This window comes from Petaurus breviceps, unplaced genomic scaffold (assembly GCF_028583685.1).
Source record: "Petaurus breviceps papuanus isolate PSGF00001 unplaced genomic scaffold, PetGlider_PUasm1.0 112, whole genome shotgun sequence".
Taxonomy (NCBI): Eukaryota; Metazoa; Chordata; class Mammalia; order Diprotodontia; family Petauridae; genus Petaurus; species Petaurus breviceps.
The window spans coordinates 1,497,421-1,512,120 of record NW_027185601.1 but is presented as its reverse complement, the minus strand read 5'-3'; the positions used below and the strand labels follow the sequence as shown (position 1 = coordinate 1,512,120).

At 36.3% G+C, this 14,700-nt stretch overlaps 1 protein-coding gene and 1 pseudogene across 1 annotated transcript in view; one reads left to right on the top strand and one right to left on the bottom strand.

The window, feature by feature from the left end:
• The window catches only part of LOC138157377 (contactin-associated protein-like 2), a 2,155,842-nt gene that overhangs the window by 1,817,652 nt on the left and 323,490 nt on the right, over positions 1-14,700 (bottom strand). The window lies entirely within an intron of this gene.
• On the top strand, positions 13,051-14,444 carry LOC138157327 (ornithine decarboxylase pseudogene; annotated as a pseudogene).

The following is a 14,700-nucleotide window of genomic DNA, read 5'->3' as shown; positions in this document are numbered from 1 at the left end:
CTTAGAAAAAGGAGAACATTCCATATAGAGATGATGAACAGCTATTGAAAAATCAGAGAGGAGAGATAGAGTACTATTTGTGAGGAGGAACAAGTAAGTCACTATGTCTGAACAATAGAGTGTATAGAAGGGAATGTTTTCTAGGGACCAGAAAGAAATGGAGGAGTCAGGTTCTGAAGAGGTCTAAAATAACAACAACAACAAAAGATCACATACATAAACACTTATACATACACACATATAAACACATATGTGGATATATGTATGTATGCATATTATGCATGTATGTTTGACTCTACAGATGAAAGGATACCAGTGTTTACTAAGTGATCGAGAAGGGTAATGGACACATCTGTTCTTTGGGAAAATCTATTTGGCAGCTGTTTGAGATAGATAATCCAATTAGAAGGCTTTTTTAAAAGTACAGGTGAGAGGTCAGAGTTTGGATCAAGTCGGTAGCTGCTCCCAAAGTTCCAGACTAGCACAGGGTTGGGTAATTTAGGTCATGGCAAAAGTCTGGCTCATTTTAAAAATGACTTTTATAAAAGTAACAATAAGGTGTCATCTATCCAAACATTCCATTGCCTATTCATATTCTAAAAATAATGATTATAAAATATGCTTTTAAATTATAAAAGAAAACCTAGCAAAATTACTTAGTCAAAAAAAAAAGTAGAGAATAACAGTTGGCGAACTAAGGTAGGATTCTAGCCACATTTTAGCACCTAGTCTAGGGTGTCAATCTACCAGAAAAAAGCACCAAAGAGAATGATGTTCTTTTTGCTCCACTGCCTGGAGTGATTTTAGTCTTTTTCTATATTTACTCCTATCTCATTAAAAAAAAATAATTTCTTTATACTGCATCTGATATCCTTATACAAACACACACACACACACACACACACACACATACACTGTTTACCACAAAATAATCTTTTTTTCCTGGAGTTCTATTTACTTATCTCTAGTTCATATCAACCTACACAATATGACAATATTCTTCATGTAAGCTTTTGAAGATCTAAAGCTCTGTCCAGCCTGAAGGCATTTCACTTTAAAACACTGACAGTTAAAGGTTTCTGCTGACAACAACAAAAAAAAAAAATGAAAGAAAAATCTTGCTTTAAAATATTTCTATAAAACATTCCAGTTAAAGGGAAAGATCCCAACGCCTTTTACATATTGGAATTTAGAAATAAAATGTTCCATAAAATGGGGGGAAAATATAATGTTAATTTTAAGCCTTTTTACATTCATTTTACATTCATTCTGAAAGTCCTACAAATTTGCCTAATAGAATCATCTATAATCAATGGCATTGTTGAAGGACATTGGATAATAAAAATTAAGAGTGAAAAAGATCATCAATGGTCATTTGACCTCACCCAAAGCAGTATCACCCTTTGATCACTGATAATCTAGACTTATCTGGAATACTTCAAAGGTCTTTTCATCCAGTAAAAAGAAATGTAAAAGTTACAGCAGATAGACAAACAGATAGATAGAAAGATAAATGAATAAATAATAGATATTTTAAATACTCCCTGAACCAAGAAAAACTTCTTTGGACTCCTACAAGGTGAGGTCACAGTATTCTAAAATTGTACTTGAATATTACATAGATAAGACATTCACAGAAGTCTTAAGTCAAATATCTAGATTTTCCCCTCTACTTGACCTAATTCAATTTATTTCAACAGTTGCTCTTGATTACCCCCAGAAGCTCAGGTAGGATTAGGGGTTGGAGCACAGTTTAGAAGTTACATTGACTAGCTGAAGCAAGTCAGTAATAGAATGACCATAATAGTCAGACAATTGGAACCAAGTGATTGGGGAGTAGAGTAACTGGACTTGTTCAGCCTTGGAGGAAAAAAAATAAGACTCTGGGGGAATATTATCATTGTCTTTTAATAAAAGAAGGAGTATTGGACTATCATGGGTCAGAAGGAGTAGATGTACTCTGATCCCAAAGGAGATAACTAGAAAAGATGTGTGGAAATCACAACCTCTGATTTCAGTTCTGCTAGGGAGTGAGGAAAGTTTCTAAAAGTCAGAATTATAGAAAAGTGAAATGAATGACTCATAGACTATTCAGTTTCCCATGGAGTTCTTTACACAGTTCCTTGAAGGAATCTACAATAAAACACTCTTCCAGAAGAACTCTGTGCTGGGAATCCTTCATAACAGTGGCAAAAGACAGTGTATGTGTGTGTGTGTGTGTGTGTGTGTGTGTGTGTGTGTGTGTGTGTGTGTGTGTGTGTGTGATAAGAGTATAGTCATTCAGAGATGTGTTACTTATGCTATATAAATCACCATTTTTTTGCTTTTTTAAAAATCCTTAATATTTCCCAGAATGTGTCACTTTACCACACATGTTCACTGTGTATATTTAGTCTAGTACAGCTTTGTTTTTACTGTCTTTATGTTTATTGTCATCTCTCCATTTTCTGCAGTGTCTCAGGTACTGGGGTGTCATGATACATATTAGTGCTCCATTATTATTGGTAGAGTTCAGTTTCTGAGAGTAGTTTTCCCAGTTTCTTGTTTGTGTTCTTTCTTATATTTTCAATATCAAATCTTCTTGGGGTAATCTTGATCAATGTTATCTCTTGTGAAATTTTCTATAAATTTCATTCTGTTCTTTCATTCTGTTTTTTTTTATTAATTGACTATCATATTCTATAATATTCTGTGAATTTTGGGGGGTTTGGGTTTTATTTATTTATTTTTTTGAGATGATTTTAACTTTAAACCAGAGTAACCATTGATTGCTATTTATTTCCATTTGGCAAGGAGCATTCAAGTGTGTCCTGGGTAAGATTTGTGGGGTTTCCTTCTCTTTTGAGGGGTGGGGTGTGCTAATTTATTTATTTTTAATTTTCAACATTCACTTCCATAAGATTTTGAGTACCAAATTTTCTTCCCATCACTACCCTGTACCCACCCCAAGACATCATGTAATTTCATATAGGCTCTAGAGATACATTCATATTGAACCTATTTTCACATAAGTCATTTTGTAAAAGGAATTAGAAACAATGGGAGAAGTCACAGGAAAAAAAAGAGACAAATGAAAGAGAAAGTAAAAAGGAGAGAAGATAAACAATATGCTTCAATCTTCATTCAGACTCCAAAGTACTCTTTAAACATGGACATCATTTTCCATCATGAGTACTTTGGAGTGATCATATGTCTTTCAAAGTTAGACATCACACACTGTAGCTTTTACTGTATACAGTGTTCTACTGGTTCTGCTCGTTTTACTCAGCATCAGTCCATTCAAACCTTTCCAGGTTTTTCTGAAGGTTGCCGACTCATCAATTCTTATTATCTAGTATTCCATTATATTCACAAAACACAATTTGTTCAGCCTTTCCCCAATTGATGGGTATGCCCCTCAATTTCCAATTCTTTGCCACCACAAAAAGAGTTGCTAAAGATATTTTTTGTACATTTCGGTGTTTTTTCCCATTTAGAAGATCTCTTTGGGATATAGACCTAGAAGTGGTATTTCTGGGTCAAAGTATATACACTTTTTACAGCTCTTTGGGCATAGTTCCAAATTGCTCTCCAGAATTATAGGAACAGTTCACATCTCCACAACAGTGCATTAGTGTTCCAATTTTCCTACATCTTCTACAGAATTTATCATTTTTTTGTTTTTCCATGTTAGCCAATCTGATAGGTGTGACATGGTACCTCAGAGTTGTTTTGAATTGCATTTCTCTAATCAATAGTGATTTAGAGTGTTTTTATATGACTATAGATAGCTTTAATTTCTCCACCTGAAAACTGTTCATATTATTTGACCATTTATCAATTGGGGAATGACTTGAATTCTTATAAATTTGACCCAGTTCTCTATATAGTTTAGAAATGAGGCCTTTATCAGAGACACTGGATGTAAAAAATTGTGCCCAGTTTTCTGCTTCCCTCCTAATATTGGATGCATTGGTTTTATTTGTGCAAAAACTTTCCATTTCAGGGGTGGCTAGGTAGCACAGTAAGTAAAGCGCTGGCCCCAGAGTCAGGAGGACCAGAGTTCGGCTCCAGCCTCAGACAATTACCACCCATACAAAAAAAACTAGCCGTGTAACCTTGGGCAAGTTACTTAACCCCAATTGCCCTCCAAAAGGCAAAAAAAAAATTCCATTTTGCATTAAATAATGTTCTTTATCTCTTGGTCAAAAATTCTTCCAATTTCCATGAATCTGAAACTATTCCTTGCTCTTATAGTTTATCAAAAAAAAAGTCTTTATATCTAACTTGTGTGACTATTTTTACCTTAATTTGGTATATGGTGTGAGATGTTGGTTTATGCCTAGATTCTGTCAGACTATTTTCCAGTTTCCTCAGCAGTTTTTGTTAAATAGTGAGTTCTTATCACAGAAACTAGAATACTATAGTCATTGACTACTATGTCTTATGTACCGAAACTATTCCACCGATCCACCATTTTATTTCTTAGCCAGTACCAAGTAATTTTGATGAGTGCTGCTTTATAATACAATTTGAGATCTGGTATGGCTAGGCCACCTTCCATAGAATATATTTTCATTAATTCCCTTGATAGTCTGGATCTTTTGTTCTTCCAGATGAATTTTGTTATTGCTTTTTTTTTTTTTTGCTCTATAAAATAATTTTTGGCAGTTTTATTGGTTAGGCACAGAACAAGTACATTAATGTTGGTAGAATTGTCATTTTTATTATGTTAGCTTGGCCTACTCATGAGTAACTGACGTTTTTCCAATTTTTCAGATCTAATTTTATTTGTATGAAAAGTGTTTTTTAATTGTGTTCACATATTTCTTGGGTTTGTTTTGGCAGGTAGACTCCCAAGTATTTTATAATGAAAGCAGTAACTTTAACTGGAATTTCTCTGTCTCTTGCTGTTGGACTTTGTTAGTAATATATAGAAATGCTGAAGATATTTGTGGCTTTGTTTTGTATCTTGCATATTTGCTAATGTTGTTTATTATTTCAAGTAGTTTTTTTTTTTACTGGATCCTCTAGGATTCTCTAAGTATATCATCATATCATTTGCAAAGAATGATAGCTTTGTTTCTTCTTTGCCTGTTCTAATTCCTTCAATTTCTTTTCTTCTTTTATTGTTAAAGTTAATATTTCTAGTACTACATTGAATAACAACAGTAATAATAGATATCCGTGTTTAATGCCCATCTTATTAAAAATGTTTCTAGCTTAACTCTATTACACATTATGCTTGCTGATGGTTTTGGGTAGCTGCTACTTATCATTTTAAGGAAGACGCCATTTATTCCTATGCTCTCTAGTGTTTTTAATAGGAATGGAAGTTGAATTGTGTCAAAAGCTTTGTCTGCCTCTATTGAGAAAATGATATGGTTTCTGTTCATTTTGTTGTTGATATGATAAATTATGGTGATAATTTTCCTAATATTGAAGTAGCCCTGCATTCCTGGTATAAATCCTACATTATCATAGTGTATCATTCTCATGATAAGTTCTTGACAAAATCTCTCTTCTTTTTTATTGTTTGCAACAGATGTTGATACATAATCCATAAAAATCTTAATAGTGATTCTTTTACTAATTATATTTATGGTCAGCACTGCAAGGTGAAGTAGCTTAGTAATCATAAAATGGTTTTCCTTGTTGCCTTGGAGACTCTACTTAGCCATACTCCAAAATCCTATGACCAAAAGGTGACTAATGTGCTCAAAAGCTATAACAGCAAAATTCAAACTTTAGACACCTTTGGGATAATAATTAACAGTAATTAACCAATTATGCTTTTTACAACTGACATTAATTCACATTAGTAAATTCCATGGTATACAATAGGGGATGTTTTTGTTGTTCTTTTGGTTTGCTTTTGTTTTGCTTTTTATTGGAGGGGGGAAAGCAGGGCATTTGGGGTTAAGTGACTTGCCCAAGGTCACATGGCTAGCAAATGTTAAGTGTCTGAGGTTGGTAGGATTTGAACTCAGGTCCTCCTGATTCCCCAGCTGGTGCTTTATTCACTGCACCACCTAGCCACCCCAGGAAGGATGTTTTCTAAAGAGCATTTAGACATGCCTTCACATAGAAGAGCATATAGAATACTCCCTCATATCACAGAAAAAAATTCAAGTTGGCAATCTTTGGCATACTAACACATCAATCTGCCTTTTCCTTCTAATCTTCACCTTTGGAGAGAGCTTACATACCATGGAAATAACAGGCCTATTGGATCAAAATTACATACAGGATATTTTTGATTGGATGTTGGAAAGATACTTCCAAATGTTATAGGTTATAGAATATCTTCAGGTGTTTGGTCCTGGAATATAGGCTGGGATTCTGTCAAGCAAAAAATTCTATAAAATGGGTGACAACCTACAAAAATGAGACCACCTAGCTTCCTACTGCTCTGCTCCTCACATGTTCCATATCCTTATATCCGCAACTTGTAAAAATTAGCCTACTTTGCAAATGTACATATCTCAAAAAGAAAAAAAAAATAAGTAATACATAAAAGAAAAGAGAAGCTTATTTCAATCCAGATGAATTTTCAGTTTTTAAAAGTCTGTGAAGGTGATGAAAATGAAGAATCAAGAACTTTTGGCAGTAATAGCTAAGAAAGTGAGACCAACTAGAAAATTCCATGTGGTAAAAGTTTTGCTTAATGAGCTTTGCTTCTTCTTCTTTTATTCTACCTCTTCCCCTTTTATTATTGTTGTCTGTAAATGTATGTTTTCTCTATCTGCTTGACATTTTATAATACGGCAAGGAAAGGGATAATAGGAGTTAGCAATGACTTAGGTTTGAGAAGTCATCTTGGCTAACATTTACAGTTTACTAGTGTATAATAGAGCTTATCCACATATATTTCTCTGTTTTTCTTACAAAAGCTGACAGCTACCTGTGATTATAACCTGCTAGAGCTTATTGTATAACCCAGTAAGTAACATTATCTTTTAAGATCAGCTTCCTAAGCTGTATAACCATCCCCCTTCCCTGTTTTTAGTCTCCTCTCTCTTATGATACTCCTTTGTATGTACTTTAATATGTGGATCTGATAACAGTAGAGAATCTACTCCAAATATTCACATGGGGTATTTGTACCTGATCTGTGGTAGAACATTCCAAGCTTGTATTGGTCTGATCAGCCACAGTCAAACATACTCTAACTTGACCCTAGCATAGCAATGTCATTTTGGTCTTCTTCAAGAATGAAGAACAACAACCAACCAACCAGCATATCTCCAGGATAATTTGTTGTTTGTTGTTCATGTTTCTATTTTTTAAATGATCAATGACATCATGAAGGTGATGCCTTGACTTGCACATCATCAGATTCACTCTTCGAGGTTCATCCAAGTCTAGTGACAAGACAGGTCAAGAAGACTAGATGTAGCTATGGATGCAATGAGTGACCTTTCCCCTTTTAAATTAAAGTATTTCCCTGGTCTCAGTTTGTCTGAGGGCATACCCATTCAATGACTAAGGGATACATAAGAATGTGGGGAACCTTCAGTTTTGAGGCCATTTGTGGCCTTCTGGGTCTTTGGGTGTGGCTTTTTGACTGAGTCCAAGTTTTACAGAATAAACCGTTTTATTAAGTGGATTACTTCTATGAAGTTTTTTTCACACACACACACACACACACATATATATATATATATATAATATTTCAATATTTGATTTTAAAACTTTCAATTCCAGATTCATTCCCTTCCCCCACTACCACCCACCCAACACTTGGGGGGACAAGCAGTTCAGTATAGGTTGTACATGTGCGGCTAATGAAAAACAATAGCATAGTAGATATATTGTAAAAGACTGACTATATTTCCCTCCCTCCCATCCCACCTCTCACTTGTTCTATTCTCTACTTTGATCCTGTCCCTTTTCAAAAGTGGGTGCTTCCAACTTCCCTCTCCCCCAGCCTGCCCTCCCTTCCATCATCCCCCCTCTCATCCCCTTCTCCCCCATTCTCCTAGAGGGCGAGATCCCCTATTTAGTGTGTATTTCCCTCCCTCCTCAAGCCAGATTCAATAGGAATAAGGTTGACCCATTCCCTTTTGCCTTCCTATTCTTCCCCTCCATTGTAACCATTTTCCCTTGCCTCTTCTGTATGAGATAGTTTGCCCCAATCTGTCTCTCCCCATCTCCTCTCATTATATTCCTCTCACCTCTTAATTTCATCTTTTAAGTATCATCCCTTCCTGTTAAATTGGTCCTGTGCCCTCTATCTATGTATATCTGTAAACGTATATACACACATTGATATATGTATTCATATGCCTGCATACCCTCATATAAAGATATATATATTTCTAATCCCTCCCACTACTGAGAAAAGTTTCATAAGTTACAATTATTTTTTTTCCATGTAGGAATGTTAATAGCTCAATTTTGATAAGTTCCTTATGATTTCTTTTCCGTGTTTACCTTCTCATGCTTCTCTTGCTTCTTCTATCTGAATGTCAAATTTTCTATTAAACTCTGGTTTTTTCAGCAAGAATGCTTGAAAGTCCTGTATTCCACTGAATGACCATATTTTCCCCCGAAATGTGATACTCAGTTTTGCTGGGTAGGTGACTCTTGGTTTTAATCCCAGCTCCCTTGACCTCTGGAATATCACATTCCAAGCCCTTTGATCCCTCAGTGTAGAAGCTGCCAGATCCTGGGTTATCCTGATTGCGTTTCCACAATATTCAAATTGTTTCTTCCTGGCTGCCTGTAATATTCTCTCCTTAATCTGGGAGTTCTGGAACCTGGCTATAATATTCCTAGGAGTTTTCTTTTGGGGATCTTTTTCAGGAGGTGATCGGTGGATTCTTTCAACCTCTATTTTGCCGTCTCGTTCTGAAACATCAGGGCAGTTTTCTGTGAGAACTTCCTGGAGGATGCTTTCTAGGTTCTTACTTTGGTCATGGCTTTCAGGTAGTCCAATAATTTTTAAATTATCTCTCCTGAATCTATTTTCCAGGTCAGTGGTTTTTCCCATGAGATATTTCACATTGCCTTCTATTCTTTCATTTGTTTGGATCTTTTTAACAGCATCTTGATTTCTCATAAAGTCATTAGCTTCCATTTGCTCCAATCTAATTCTGAAGCAATGATTCTCCTCAGTGAGCTTTTGAGATTCTTTTTCCATCTGTCAAATTCAACTTTTTAAGGCATTCTTCTCCTCATTGCCTTTTTGAGCCTCCTTTGCCATTTGAGTCAGTCTGTTTTTTAAGGTATTATTTTCTTCAGTCAGGCTGTTGACTCTCATTTTATAATTTTCTTGCATTGTTCTCATTTCTCTTCCCAATTTTTCCTCCACTTCTCTTATCTGCTTCTTAAGGTCCTCTATGACCTGTAACCAGCTTGTATTTTCCTTTGAAGCTTTTGGTGCAGGAGTTCTGACTTCACTGTTTTCCTCCTGTTCCATGCCTTGCTCCTTCTTATCCCCAAAATAGGAGGGTAATGTTGGAATCTTCTGTCTGCTTTGTTTCCTTTGCCTGCTCATTTTGCAACTCAATGATTTGACTTTTGGGCTTTTTGCCACAGTAGGACTCTGCCACCAGACAGGGGAGTTTTCGTCCCAACGCTGGGGTTTTCTCAGCTGCCGGAGGTATTAGATGGGTGCCCTCTCTGAGGTCTCCACATGCTCTGGCAAGCTGGACACACACCCCAGGACCTCCACCCTAGACTGCAATCCAGATCCAAGCAGGTTAAAGCAAGAGTGATGACCCCTCAGACTGGTGCTTGGTCACCCTACACTCTGCAGGCCAGGAGATGAAGCCGCCACGTGGCACTGGCAGGCTGTGCCAGCATCTCAGCGGTTTCTCGCCCCGGGGGTAAAAGCCAGGCACTCCCACTTACTGGGTCCCAAAGTCCAGACTGCACTGGCCTCTCACCTTGTCCTTTGCATCCATGTATTGATAAATCTGGAAAAGGCCACGGCTTCTGTTGACCTGGAGTCCCTCTGTCTGGCAGCTGGTCAGGCCCACCCTGGGGCTAAAGCCTCAGCTTTGTGCTTTGGCTCAGCTCTCAGAGCACTGGGCTGGCCAATTCCTGCCAGCCTTCTGGGCTGTCCTCAGCGGGAGGTTAGCTTCTCTGTGTCATTTTGTGGGTTCTGCAGCTCCAAAGTTTGTTTAGAGTCCACTTTTTACATGGATTGGGGAGGGTGGAAGCTGGAGCCACGGGAAGGTTGTGCTTCTACTCCGCCATCTTGGCTCTGCCCCCCACTTCTATGAATTTACTTTCTAAGTTGTGTTATGAATATCTACCAGTATCCACGGTAATCAATATTTCTGAATATATGACCCTTTTGTAGAAGAGGCATGTTCAAAGGATAGGAAAATATTTGATTTGAAGCTTTAAAAATCATTCCAATTATCTATATACACACATATACACACATATGTGTGTGTACATGGATCTTTGCAAACTGCTATTTTGAAGAAATGGAAACTTAAATTTTCCTTATTTAAATTAATGTTGACTTTTTAACATTTTGGAGAAGAAAGGAATTAACACTTTTTAATGATTTTTGCTTTTATTTCATTTTTTTAAAATTAAAAGTGGTTTCAGTAGTTTAATTAGTAGTCAACTCAGATTTTTTTTTAATTTCATTTACCTCAGTTTTTTTTAAACTTGGAGATGTTTTTTTCTCTTCACACACAGATGGTCACATTGTGGTTACAAACCAAATTCCTTCTGATTGTATCTGTTTGCCACTTTTGATAAGAAGTTTTAAAATATTGGTTTAAATAAGGTAACATTATGTGGTATATAAAATAGACACATACATATACAAATGTGCTGTCATTAGTATTTGTTTCAATTGCATTGAAGCAAATTATCAAAGATATGAATGAATAGAAATAGAGGCTGATCACTTAGCAAGAAAGAGGTATAGAAGATGGGTGGATCCAAGGGTTACACTTTTTATAAATGAAATATTAAAAGGTCCTGGAAAAGGTCTATGGTATTAGGAATGAATTTTCTAGGCAAGATTTTTGGAATATACATTAAGAATCACAGGATGAGAAGCTATGGATGGATTGACATCCATCCTAGTGAAAGAAGTACACTTGTAGGTATGGTTAGGAATTCACTTAAAAACTGAAGATTTATGGAATGAAAAATTAGTTTGTAGTTTCTCTTTTTTTCCCCAAAGAATGACCAGTGCTTAGATTTTGAATAAATAAGTGCACCTTAAAACCTTTTGCACACAATAGGTGCTTGATAAATATTTTTATAATAATAACCAATAAAGAAAAACAATAAACATAAAGAAAAACAACAAAAACAACAAGTGCATGTCTTTCTAAGATCCTACTTTGTTGTTGGAATTAACCTGATGTGGAATATTCTCTCCTGCCAACTTTACTCCTAATTTGGCATTCTCAATTTACTAGTTCAGGAGATTATAAGAAACTTGTCATTTCACTCCTTTCTAACAGTGCAGCTGAAAAGAAGCCAACTAAACTAGAGTTTCTAATTCACCATGTTCAACAAGACTATCTTCAAACATTTATGTAAAAGGCTTTCAAAAATTAAAGTATTTTCCAAAATCATTTTTAAAGCTGCTTAACATAACAAGCACATTTTACCTTTTAACTTACAAATGCTAAGATTCACAACAGTTAAAAAATGAGAAGAGACTAGATGCATGAATCACGTACCAGAGGAGTCTGGATAAAACTGGAAAGCCACATTATTACGTGGAGAGGCTGAATTATGACAAGATTCCATCTCCCTATAATTGCCCTTTATAAACTTATAACTTAAATTGTCAATATTAATAGTATATTTCATACTGTTCAGGAGTGGTCCTCTCCAAGATGAATAACACTAATTGCAATTTTCATGACTATAACTTGGAAATGAAAAATTGAAATTAAATTTTTTTTTAAATCCAAGTTAAGTGAATGTCATATTTTAATGAGAAAACCTTTTTTCTTTTCCTATTTTTTTAAGCTAACAAAGTAAATTTCAGTATTAATTGTAGCTTTATAAAGCATATAGGTTTTGGTGGAAAGGGCAACACATATGTTAAATACCTGCTATCCACAAGATATATTTCCAAGTGCTGAGAAGTCCAGACCAAAACAGAAATGGATCTCTCTCAAAGAATTTACAACATATCCACAAAGAAATACAATGCACAGTAAGTAGAGGAAAGGGCAAGCCCTAGCAACAACAACAACAACAAAAAAAAAAAACTGTGAAGGTTCTCCAGGAGGATGTCCTTGAGCTAAGCTTTTGAGGAAGATGAGTATTCTGATGTTTGGGCATGGGAGGATGAGTGTTTGTGTTGGTGGATGGGTAAGTTTCAGGCATAGCCTGTGGGGATGCAAGATGATCCAATATGCACCCTGGTTATTAGGGAACTGTTTTGGGTACAAAGTAATCATCAATACTTAAAGAGATTAAAATGTAGGATATGACAAGATTATGGAAGTGCAGTAGTGCATTTTATTCCTTTAGAAGTAATGAAAAGACATTGAATGTTTACTGAACAAGAGAGTGACATTGAGACATTTCTAGAGCAGGTTTAGAAAAGAGGTAATTTGGAATAGTAGAAAGAGCACTAATCCCGAAGTTAAATATAGATTCTAATTGCAGCTTTACCACTTACTACCTATGTGACATTGGACAAGTCATTTTATCCTAACTTTAGATACCTCAGTAAAAAAAATAAGGTATTAGGTCAGACCCCTTCAGCCTCCTCCACCAGCAGCTCCTCTGCCACCAGCTCTCATGCCATCTCAGGCCTGTGGCTCGGTGTGGCTCCTCTGGCTGGGCAACAGGTGGCTGAACAGCGGTGTAGGTTGGGGAGGAAGGAGTCTTAGCCATCAAAGTCTGTTCATCTGGAGCATCTCCATGGGGGTCTGCCCACTTTGTCCATGCTCTGTAAGAGAATGTCCAGTGCAACAGCTGCACCAAAGGCACAATTGCAGCCTTGTATTTAACAGGACTTTGTCTTTCTGGAGAACAACCATCCGTGTAAAGCTAGAAATAGCCTGTCTTTAAATTCCATCTCTTAATTTTCCATCTTGTTGCACTTTAGAAGAACATCAAGAAGACATGAACAACTCTGGCAATGATGAATTTAACTTCAGTTTCCTTGATGAAGGCTTTACTGCTGAAGATATTCAGATGCATGAATCACGTACCAGAGCAGTAGTGAAAATTAATGAAGTTTCTTCTTCTGATGATAAAGATGCCTTCTATGTTGCTGACCTTTGTGACATACTAAAGAAACATCTGAGATGGTACAAAGCTCTTCCTAGAGTAACTCCTTTTTTATGCTGTTAAATGTAATGACAGCAGAGCTGTAGTGAAGACACTTGCTGCTTTAGGAGCAGAATTTGATTGTGCCAGCAAGACTGAAATACAATTAGTACAAAGTATTGGGGTGCCTCCAGAGAGGATAATTTATGCAAATCCATGGAAACAAGTGTCATAGATTAAGTATGCAGCCAACAATGGAGTACAAATGTTGACTTTTGATAGTGAAGTAGAGTTAATGAAAGTTGCAAGAGCTCATCCAAGGGTGAATCTGGTTTTGTGGATCGCCCCTGATGACTCCAAAGTTGTCTATCATCTAAGTGTTAAATTTGGAGCCATTCTCAAAATTTGTAGGCTACTCCTTGAGAGAGTAAAGGACTGAGTATCAATGGTATTGGAGTCAGTTTTCATGTGGGAAGTGGTTGTTCTGATCCATAAACCTTTGTCCAAGCAGTTTCTGATGCCTGATGTGTCTTTGACGTGGGGTTGGAGTTTGGTTTCAACATGTATCTTCTTGATTTTGGTTGTGGCTTTCCTGGTTCAGAAGATGTAAAGCTTAAATTTGAAGAGCTCTCAAGTGAAATCAATACAACATTGTACAAGTATTTTCCATTTGACTCTGGAGAGAGAATCATAGCTGAACCAGGCAGATACTATGTTGCATCAGCTTTCATGCTTGCAAAAAACTTGTATTGAAGGAACAGGTAGATTCTAATGATGAAGATCATGCAAATGACCAAACTTTTACGTACTATGTAAATGATGGAATATATGGATAATTTAATTGCATCCTGTTTGATCACGCTCATGTTAAACCTATTCTACAAAAGAGATCCAAACCAGATGAGAAGCATTACTCTTGTAGCATATGGGGACCAACATATGATGGCCTTGATCAAATTGTTGAACACTGTGATTTACCAGAAATGCATGTGGGAGATTGGATGCTGTTTGAAAACATGGGTGCTTATAATGTTGCTGTTGCTTCTACTTTAAATGGATTCCAGACACCAACTATATATTATGTGATGTCTGGGCCAGCATGGCAATGCATGCAACAAATCAAGAATCAAGTTTTTCCATCAGAAGAAGAGGATCAGGATATCAACACTTTGCCATTATCTTGTGCTTGGGAAAGTGGAATGGAACATCACTCGACAACATGTACTTCAGCTAGTATTAATGTATAGATGCTGTTTGTATCCATTAATTGCTAATATATCTCATAATTCTGCAACTTGTCCACAAAGTTATCATGGGAAATTTTGTCAAATGTTTAGTACCCTGATCTGTATGGCTACTAAGAGAAGAGAGAAAAAGAGAGAGAGAGAGATAGAGAGACAGAGACTGAGTGACAAAAGGGAGACACAGAGACAGAGACAAAGAAGAGACAATAGGGAAATTGTCTTTTTTTCCTTCTCTCTCTCTCTCTCTCTCTCTCTCTCT